The 10,587-nt window shown below is 42.0% G+C and overlaps 1 pseudogene; it reads right to left on the bottom strand.

Annotated features, from left to right (window-relative positions):
• Positions 1 to 5,021: 5,021 nt before the first annotated feature.
• LOC133903522 (uncharacterized) lies at positions 5,022 to 8,686 on the bottom strand (annotated as a pseudogene).
• Positions 8,687 to 10,587: the final 1,901 nt, after the last annotated feature.

Below are 10,587 nucleotides of genomic sequence, written 5' to 3'. Positions count from 1 at the left end.
AAACTGACATATAGTATGGACCACGTCTTCCTGCAGCTTTGCCAGTTTGTTCGGATCAATGACCTTCTGTGAAATTGCGTTGAAGAACGAACACAGCTTAATGATTGGGTCTCAGACCTTATCCGGCAGAATACCTCAAATTGCAACTGGAAGCATCTGCGTCATCATCACGTGACAATCATGAGACTTCATGCCAACTAACTTCGTATCTTTCATGTTTACAAAGTTCCTGATATTGGAGGAGTAACCGGTCGGAACTTTGACATCACGCAAGCAACCACACAGGCGGATCTTCTCTTCCTTGCTCATAGTGTAGCAAGCTGTGGGAAGTTTCTTTTTGCCATTGTCTAATTGTATGTAGTGTAGGTCCTTCCTGAGGTTCATTTCTTCCAGGTCCAGCCGTGCATTTAGTGTATCTTTTGTTTTGCCGGGTATGTTTAGTAAGGTACCAATCAAGCTATCAAACACATTCTTCTCCACGTGCATGACGTCGATTGCGTGTCGGACCATAAGATACTTCCAATAAGGCAGCAACCAAAATATTGACATCTTTTTCCACATGGGAGCATTTTGCCCAGCCTGCATTTTTGTACTGCCTGGCCCCTTTCCAAGTACAACTCTAAGTGTATTAACCATCTTAAATACTTGTTCTCCACTGCGAATCTTCGGAGCTTGACGAAGCTCCATTGTCCCGTCAAAAGCTCTTTTATTGTTGCGGTATGGGTGATCCGGACGGAGGAACCTACGGTGACCCATGAAGATCATTTTCGGCTGTTTTTTAGCCACCGCCCCTCCGTTAACTCCTTATATTCCTCACTTCATCTCTGAATTCCTTGTATTTCGAATCGAATCTCCTCCATTGCATGCCATCAGCAGGGTGTCTAAGCATTCCATCTTTCTTGCGCTGTTCGGTGTGCCATCGCATCAGCTCGGCATTCGCTCTGTTAGCAAACAATCGCTTTAAACGAGGGACTATAGGGAAATACCAAGCCACCTTAACGGGGGGGTCTTTTCTTCTTTCTCTTCACCCCTACGCCATCGCTCTCGATATCATCAACGCTGCTCTTGTACCGTGGTGCATTGCAAACGCGACACGCTTCCAAGTCTGCATCCTCGCCGTGGAATAACATGCAGTCGTTTCCACATGCATATATTTTCTCTACTTCCAATCCCAACGGGTAGACAACGTGCTTGGCATGGTACGTGTTTTCGGGTAACGCGTTCCCCTCTGGAAGCAATTCCCTCAAGAATTCTAACAATTCATTGAAACCCTTATCGGCCCAACCATTGCTAGTCTTCATTTGCATCAGTGTCAGCACCACATGCAACTTGCTATGCTCATCTTTACAGTTCGGGTAAACTGGTGTTTTAGAGTCCTCTATCATGCGCTGGTACTTTTGATGTTGTCTTTCAATGGTGAAGTCCCCCTCCCCATCGCGCAACATTTGTTCTATGCCTTCTTCACTGTTGCCAACAAAACTGTCCCGGTCATCGTTCTCGACAAAAGTATCTTCAAATGTCGACATATCGAAGTCTTCGTTAGCCGTCAGGTCGTTGACTCCGTCTCCTTCGACTGTTGGTTGTCCTTCACGCCCAACATCTGCAAGTTCACCTTGCTCAGTCCAACGGGTGTAGCCAACCTTGAAACCCCTGCGAATCAAGTGTGCACAGATCTGCTCTATGTTTGAAAATTGCTTCTCATTCTTGCAGTCAACATACGGACAGCATATATAGTGCTCGTCACGCTTCCCTTTTGGCTTCTTGTACGCCGCGGCAGCCCTCAAAAAAGCCTCGATGCCAACAATGAACTCTGGCCCTCGTTCCTTGTACATCCATGACCGGTCTATCTGCAAATCATTATAATTAAACACATTGAACTTATAATCATTAAACATTTCAAAATCTAGAACATATTCATCGAATTACCTCGCATCCTGATTGGTCCCTATTTGAGGTCCCATCTCCTTCTGGTACTTGGGCCGGGTCGGGGGACCCGCCTTCCAAAGGCTGCCAAGTCTAATTGCGACCCGTGGGTGGACGTGCCATCCCTACAACACAGCATTTTATCAACTGTACATGTTAAATTCACTATGTTGATTAATTAACAGAGGAAATACACTGGATTATTATTAAAATTCATGACTTTAAAAATATACGCAATCCACATACTAGAAAATTAGAGCTAGATTTTAGAGACATTTTACAAATACCTCCCTGATTTTTTATTCTTTGGATGCCACTCGAATGATAGTTCTAGCGGTATTTTTGTAATTTTTGAATGGCAATAATGGTTCAACAAGTTGCAAAGTTGCAACTCGTTAAATCATCTACAATGATAAAATTGCGACCTTTCTCTAATTTATATGGATATTTGAGCTCTTGCTCATTTCAAATTTCAACACCAACTAACAACCACCTAAATTCAAACCTAGAGAAATCTAACAACTAAAATCCAACTAAGAATCAAATTTAGATCATCTCTATACATCTAACAATGACAAAGTTGCAAACTTTACCTAAATTAGATCTCAACTACATCTCTAAATCCATAACCATGGAACAAACACTATAAATCATCAACCCTAGAGCAATCTACCAAGTAATCTATCCAAAAATGAAATATAGATCTCACTAACCTTAAAACAGTTGACTCCTCCAAAATTTGAAGGCTCACACGCAAAAAAAAACCTTGAATCGCCAAAAAAAATGGCAAGGAGGCGCTGTAACACTGGGCTGCGGCGGCGGTGGCGGCTCTGTTCTGGGTCGAGATGGGGAAGAAGATAGAATATATATACTGTAGCAGGCTATCAGTGCCGGTTTAAAGAGGAACCGGCACTGAAATACCACTATCAGTGCCGGTTCTTAACTCCAGGCTCTCGATCGCGGGCGGGAGTTTTAGAACCGGCACTGATACCTCTTTCAGTACCGGTTCCTTTGAACCGGCACTGAAGGTGGCGGCTATTATGTGGGGTTCTGTAGTAGTGCATGGGCCTTGGGGTTGCGTTGTAATGAGTTTTGGCACTCGCGTAAGCCAAGTCGTACCGGTTGAGTTTAAATATGGGAGGCTTGTAACTAGAAAGCACATCTAAGAGAATGGCAAAAGGCTTTCTTCCTCGCTAATCCTATCTATATCCACTAGTTCTTACCTCGTCCCCCCAATTTCCCAATTCAATTGTGAAATTACCATAGATATTCTTATTGATCTGAGATTTTACAGCAAACTTTCATGAGGTATACGTTGCAATAACATGAGTACTGGACTACTGGAAATGTAAATTAATATTTTAGTCTGGCAATGAAGGCTTTGACTGATAGGCCTGGTGATGAGGACATCACTCGTTCGGATACACGCACACCGAGTATTCCTCCAATAATAGGTCCATTGACACGAGCTCGTGCACGTTAACTAAATCATGAGGTGAGCTCGTTCCTTAGTGTTCCTTTATATTTTGATAAGGATGGGATGCTACTGAATAATTGTGATGTATTGTTACTTAGGAACACGGGAGAAGAACAGCAAGGGCGCCCAAGCCAAGGTGGAGGTCCAATCAAGTTTGAGTCCGTTTCGGAGTCCAGGACCAGTCTGCACTGAAATCGTCGCCCAGGACGCATACGGACTCCGTTTTCAATGTTCTACACATGGTTGGAAAGCTAAGGAGATAAGCTTTCCAAAGGGACTGGTCCCATGTCTAAATTCTTTCTGAGTCAACAGGAATTGTCAAAACAAGTGGACATCCAGAATCTGTCAGAGTGCTGCGCTACTATCTTTTGGGCCGTTGGGCCATGTAACGTGTTGGAGTCCATTAGGGACGCGTCTAGGGGTCCTTGGCCGACCCTAGTCTTTTATATACAGTAGCCGCCGCCCTAATTAGGGTTGGGTTTTGCTTAGATATTGATCTACACACAGATTGTGAGATTTTCGCTTTTGTTCCGGACCGACTAGGCCGCCGCAAGTGTTTGTGGAACCTCAACTTCGAGTGCTTGAATTCTATTCGTAATATTTCAGATTGCATCTTCTACATTCTTGCTTGTGTTCTCGGTACGCTTGCAGGGATTGAGCCTTCTTGGCGAGGTCAACCGCGCGACATGGTTGATAACCAACGGAGCTGTGGTGTAGTGATTGCAAGGGAGACGATCTGTTCGGGTCGAAGCCTTTGGATCATCAACGTCGAGTTCTCCACCCACCGACTTATCGCTACCTATCGGAAGATCAGGCCAACATTACTCATCACCTGGACAAATGTGGATCAGAAGGCCACATTGTTTGTTTATTAAGAAAGCTACATCTCCTAAATTTTTTCGTAATTCAAGTTTGCACTTGAAAAGATTTAAAGTTGCACAGCTGTATGACTCATTTTCTAGGCAGACTTACCAGGTCAGACACAACATTGTTAAGAATACCAAATGACTGGTGTGCGAACCAGTAAGCACCAAACTGTCGTTGGTCTAAAGTAAAGATGTCATGGCCAAACTTATAGGTGAAGTCCTCTACCACCAACCATAGTACCTTTCTGCAAACACTTCATGTTGAAAGAACCACACCATAAATTTTGACACTCTTTAGGTCTTGTGACAAGATATTTTGTGAAGATACCACATGTTTTAGCCTAATCATCCTAACCCTCCGGCCACTTCTCTCATTTTTCATCAATTTCTTGTGAATTTCTCATCTAATCACAACTCACAAGACACAAGCGGCCATGTAATCATCTTGACATCACCATTCATATTGGGGGCCACTGGTCAGCTTCACCTGGCCCTTATTTTGCTCGTTGCTAACGACAGTGGCTCGAGAACGACAATGACAACTGTTTTTCTCCTGACACATCAGACAGCATGGTTGTTTCTGATGGCAATTAAGCAGTAAAGAGGGGTAAGGTGAGGTTGGCCAGTTAGTCCCACATGTCATATTTCAGACATGTTTGCAATGCACACAAGACGTACATAATTCATGATTTTTTGTTCCACAATAATACAAGCAAGGAACATGAGTTAGCAGACACAAAAAAAACGCTAATCACTTACCGGGATCCCCAATGGCAGAAGTCTGACGATACAGAAAAAAAGTTCTTTGGATCATCGATGTATTTAGAGAGCAGCCGTCCATACATGGCTTCATTTTGGGAGCTAAGGGCACCAACAAGGATAAGGACAACTTTTACAGTATGGCTATCAAATCAACATGGAAAAGGAAAAAAGGTAAGTATGTGCAGAGATCAGAGTTTTACTCCAATAAGAATACTAAATGTATAGAAACATATGAACAAAGCTTTTACCCCTGAAAGACTTCAGAAAGGTAGGGCAAATGCATTTCCATGCTATGTTCAGCTTCATCCACACTAAGGTCCATAAATTCGAACTTCCCGGTAGCACTGAGTTCCTCGATGACTGGAAAGTCAGAAATCAGTAGCATAAGAAATAACATATTAAATTCAAACTTTCATGTAGTGTTGAGTTCCTCAATTACTGGAAAAATAAGTAGTGTGAGAATGTATAAAAATGTTCACGAAGAGGTAAGCACAATGAAATGACCTCACTGAAAAAGCAAACTCGTGCATGATTAGGATCAATCAGCAGGTTGGGCGATTAAAAGGGCCGAGACTCAATAAGCTATTCAAGCATATTGACCTGACTGTGTGATTACTGATTACCAGAGCAGCACCACAGCATTATGTGGAAAATGTAGTTTACAATCCCTCGAATACTGACTATAATGCATCTACATTACAACCAGACATCAATACTAGTACTAGTAGCCAGGCATGTGACCCTAGAGAACTTTCTGATGTAGGCTAAAACTGTTACAGATGCAAAACCACCTATTACAAGGACCAATAAGGCAATATTTATACACGGAGTACAAGGGAGATATGCGACTAGCACCCAATGCAAGAAACTAATAGCACAATGTAACATGAACTCTTAACAAAAAGTAGTAGCTTGATAATGTATAATACATACAACGCATGATACGGAATAAGGCTAAAAAATTTCAAGCATCCAAATTGGAGTAAACATTTACCTTCCTGGTCTACTGGCAAATCCCCAATTGGGGTGCAATAGACAGTAGCCCTGGTTAGGGCACATTTTGGAGTATAGTAGTATAGTAGTGATGAGAAGGGCCAAGCAGAAACACCCGAGAACTGAATCACATGCAGAGAAAAATGTTACTAGACAGTAAACAGGATAAAGGGAGAATTTGAAGAAATAATCCAATTTGTGACAATAACAGATTAAGTACATCTTTTCAAGGTTGCTAGATGTTGTTGTAGGGTGCAGAATCATATAGGGAAACAACAGTGAAATGTTGTATGACTATATAGGTGTTAACTAGAAAACCATTGCATGATTTGGAAATTGAGAATGTCAATGAATGCATCCTTTACTTAGCCTGTACCAATGACCAAGTAAACATTAAGTTTGAAAATTTTAAACAATGCAGAAACTGAATGTCTGGTATCAACTGAAAAAATATCCACGACAATGAGGCAACAAAATGTTGCTGATGGACCTACCCACAGTCAATAAGCCAATTGCTGTGGGTGTTCTTTGCCGTGAAGATTGTAAGGATGTTGAACCGGCAGCCATGAGGACCTTGGACGTGTAGGTGCTGTGGCAGGCAATTAGATAAGGGTAGCGGGGGTTGTAGAGAGAAACTGGAGGTCTTGGATACAGCACAGGGAAACTCATGTTGGATACATCCCAGTTATCACTCTTTGTGAATAAGTCACATTGACACGCAATTATGAACATCTGAACTACGCTCTCAGAAATTGTAGGGATCTAACGTTGTAACAGAAGCCCCAGTAGCAAACATGGCATCATTGGGGCAATTCTATCAACTGCGGCCTCAAGCACTGGCAGGAGACGCAGCAGAAGCTTCACAGGGCATGGAAGCAGCCAGGCACAGCATGGCAGAGCCCAAAGACAGCTGGCAGACGCGTGAGCAGTAGGGTAGCAGAATGACCACAGAACGAGTGCCCATAGAAGTATAGGATTGATAAGATGAGAGTCCATGTCCTCATCCTTAAGAATTAACAAAAAATGGAGTCCTAACTATGTTAGAAGTTGGATATTGCTCTGTCTCCAGAGGCCTAAATAGTCAGGGGTTAGAGATCAAGTCACGTAAATTAGTAGCCTTTTTCTTGGGACACCTATAGGTAAATAGAGGAAGCCAGCATGTATTATTCTTCAAGCAAGAATAGATTTTACTCTCCCATATTTGCCATCTCTCAACCCCTCTAGTTGTCTTTTCCCAGTTTATGTATATCCCTCTCATCTAAAAACTCAATCCCCTTCAACCAGTGCTGTCTGGCCTTCTTCTTCAGCACGGTATTTACCCCAAACTGAACCGATATTTACGTCATCTAAGTGATGCAATTGGTATAGTAAAACTAGCAATTGTACTCTTTAAAGGAATTAGAGATCCGAAGGAGGACTAAACCAGTGGATAGTGGGGAGAAGCGCTCCGAAAGGAAGAAAAGGGATACATTATATATGCTGTTTGCATTTTAAGAAAATTGTTTTCGCCTAAACGAAGGACCACTAATGTATTGACTGATGACTAACTTTTACTATCCATGGTACATGAAAGTATTCACGCTATTGAGTAGTGACAACATCAAAATGAACAGTGAGTTATTAGATCTGACAATATTAGGAGAAAACTATGGTAACATGTTAAATAACTCACATATTGGTTGGATCAATGTTGCCAAAAGCATAAGCTGCACAGCGCCCTGAGTATGAATAACCAGCATGGCTGTAGTGGCAAGTAAATCATGCTACAATGGAACAGTAACAGCATAACTCCAACATCCTACAATAAATACCAACTTACGGAGAGTTAAAATTTCTGGCGTAACAAGTCCACCGGCCTTTTCCTTCATTTATATAGACATAGCAGATTACAACAAACACCAAATCAATCAGGAGATATAAGAGATCGTTAGCCTATATTTACAACTAATTAAACACGGCAATGCCGCTATTAACGGAGTACCAATCCTGGACTTATCTACGTTAACACTCCCCTCAATCTGAACCATGATTGATAAGATTCAGATTGGTACAAACACGATCTAGAATAGGACATATCACTGGCTTTGTGAAGACATCAGCTAGTTGATCTTCAGTGGAAATGAATCGAACATCCAAGGCACCCTCAGCAACTCTTTCCCGCACAAAATGAAAATCAATTTCTATATGCTTCATGCGGGCATAAAATACTAGATTTGCTGTCAAGTATGTAGCTATGAGGTTATCGCACCAAAGGATTGGTGGCCGCTTCTGAGTGACACCAAGTTCTTTGAGAACAGACTGGACCCAGATTGCCTCCGCTGTGCCATTTGCCAAAGCTTTGTATTCAGCTTTAGTACTTAGATCGAGACACCGTAGGTTGTTTCTTTGAACTCCGCGAGATCAATTACTGCCCTAACATCAGGAGACTTGGTCAGACTAGCTGCCTTCAGCCAACCATCCAGTTCCTCTTCCAGCTTCCTGGCTAACTGTGAATATCGAGCAGTACTTAGATTTTAGAAGAGAACAACCAAAATAGTAAACTATGGACGAAACGAAAGAAGAAAGAGGAAGCATGGTTGATATGCCTAAAGGTTTACTATCAATTGATATCTGCATTTGTTCACTGCATCGAAAAACAAAACAATACCAGGTGCAAATGCCTCATTGATGAATTTTAGTTTGTTACAAAAATGTGTAACGAACAGCAAAAGACAATGTATTGCATGCATCAATTATAGATGTCCTGGAAGGTTATAAATCGGTAGCCCAGTACTCGACCAGTTAGTCTGTCACCCACCAAGTAGTGATTATGTGGTATAATTAGGCTGGTTATGCAGCCTCAACACCAATTATACAGTAACAGTTAGGGGCAGCAATACATTGTATTTGTATACAGAATATACTGAAGTAGAACCATTTTTAGGACAGACATTTTAAACAGAATATACTGAAGGAAATTTGAATGTTGGCAAATGCAAAAATATGAATGTCCTATGAAGACAAATTGGGAGGGAAATACATAAGTTGGTGAATGCAACTCCAATCAAATAAATTGCCAAGCTATCAGGGCAAAGTGGTAACTGAAAGATCAAGCTTTTCTATAACAATGACCAGAGATGGAACTACATCAACCATGTCAAGTAATAGGCTATGACTTGCATAATATCAAACTGACGAAACAAGCAATATCTAAAAGGCATAATGGCAGCAGAGTTTCGACGAGTCCATTAGAACTGATCACATCTGCGTGACTTGCAAGTTTGTCCTGAATTGTTTCTTTCATATAAGATATGAGAAACCAAGTTAAAATATGCCTTGTTTACTTGTGATGAGTGATTGATATTGTCATTTATTTGTTTGATGATCTTCAGTTTTGCATGAGCTGTGATGTGATTTGAATTGATTTGAGATTTAATTCGAGCATATTGATTATGGACTAATTGGAATTATAGTTGGAGATATGTGTTTGCTTGTCTTATGGTGTGCAGGTGATGGATGCAACTTGGCGGTCGACGGCGGGATGATTGGGGCCAAATAGAGTGCTTCGTGCCAGAGATCAAGGAGGCCGGGTGGAGTCAAGGGTGACCGTAGCTGAACACGTGGAGGTCAAGCAAAGCATTGAAGACGGATGGAAACAGCGTGTTGACAAAGTCAAGCGAAGGGGATGTCGGTGCAAGTGACTTAGCCCTTAGGATTGGGAGAGGGAGAGACTTGCCGGCGATCAGGATCGCATGACAGAGTACACGCGTCAACATCGAAGTACTTGCTTAAGGTGTAAGCAAGGCGGTGAGTCACGCTTTGAGAAGCGTGCAGGCGGTTTCGCGATTTGGTCTCAAAACCGTGGGAGGACTGGAGGAGTATGTGGCACCATCGCAAAGCTTGAGTCGAGGCGAAGCTAAGTCGTGAAGGCGTCACGGCCGTCCGATGAATGGAGAAGAAAATGGATCAAAATACCCTCGGTGGTAGGTAGGAATATACTACAAGAGTGGGGTATTTTGGGGAAAAGCCAGGAAACTTAAGGGCCAAATTTCCTAGGCCTATAAATAGAGGGGTAGGGCTAGAGAGAGCTTTGAACCAGCCACTTGAGCCTCCCTTGTGCCACCCATTTGAGAGCCTTAGAATTAGTGTTTTAGAGGAGAGAAGGATGAGTGCTTAGCTTATGTAATAGGTGAGAGTTTTGAGAGATAAATCTTTGTAATCCGTTTAAAATAGGGCTGACCTCTTTGAGTAATTAAGTTTATATTTTTGCATATGCTTGAATTCCCCTCTTTCTAGTTTCCCTCTATTGGTTCCCTTGCAAGTTTGCAAGTTTTTTGGTTTTCGATTTTGATTTTCGTTTTGGTTTTTTGGCCTGAAATTTTAGCACCTTGCGATATCATTCTTCTTATTACTAGAGGCATAAAAACTCATATACGAGTTTATGTTCATGGGTCTTGAGTACTCTTGCCTCTAGATCATCAACTTAGAGAGGTTCCTTGCTCGGAGATCTTTTTTTGAGCTGCAGTTTTGCACCTTTGCAGGGTTGTTTTTCTTGATGCTAGTAGCTTAAACACTCACATACTCATG

Source organism: Phragmites australis, chromosome 2 (genome assembly GCF_958298935.1).
Source record: "Phragmites australis chromosome 2, lpPhrAust1.1, whole genome shotgun sequence".
Classification (NCBI taxonomy): domain Eukaryota; kingdom Viridiplantae; phylum Streptophyta; class Magnoliopsida; order Poales; family Poaceae; genus Phragmites; species Phragmites australis.
This window is presented reverse-complemented; position numbering and strand designations above follow the sequence as displayed.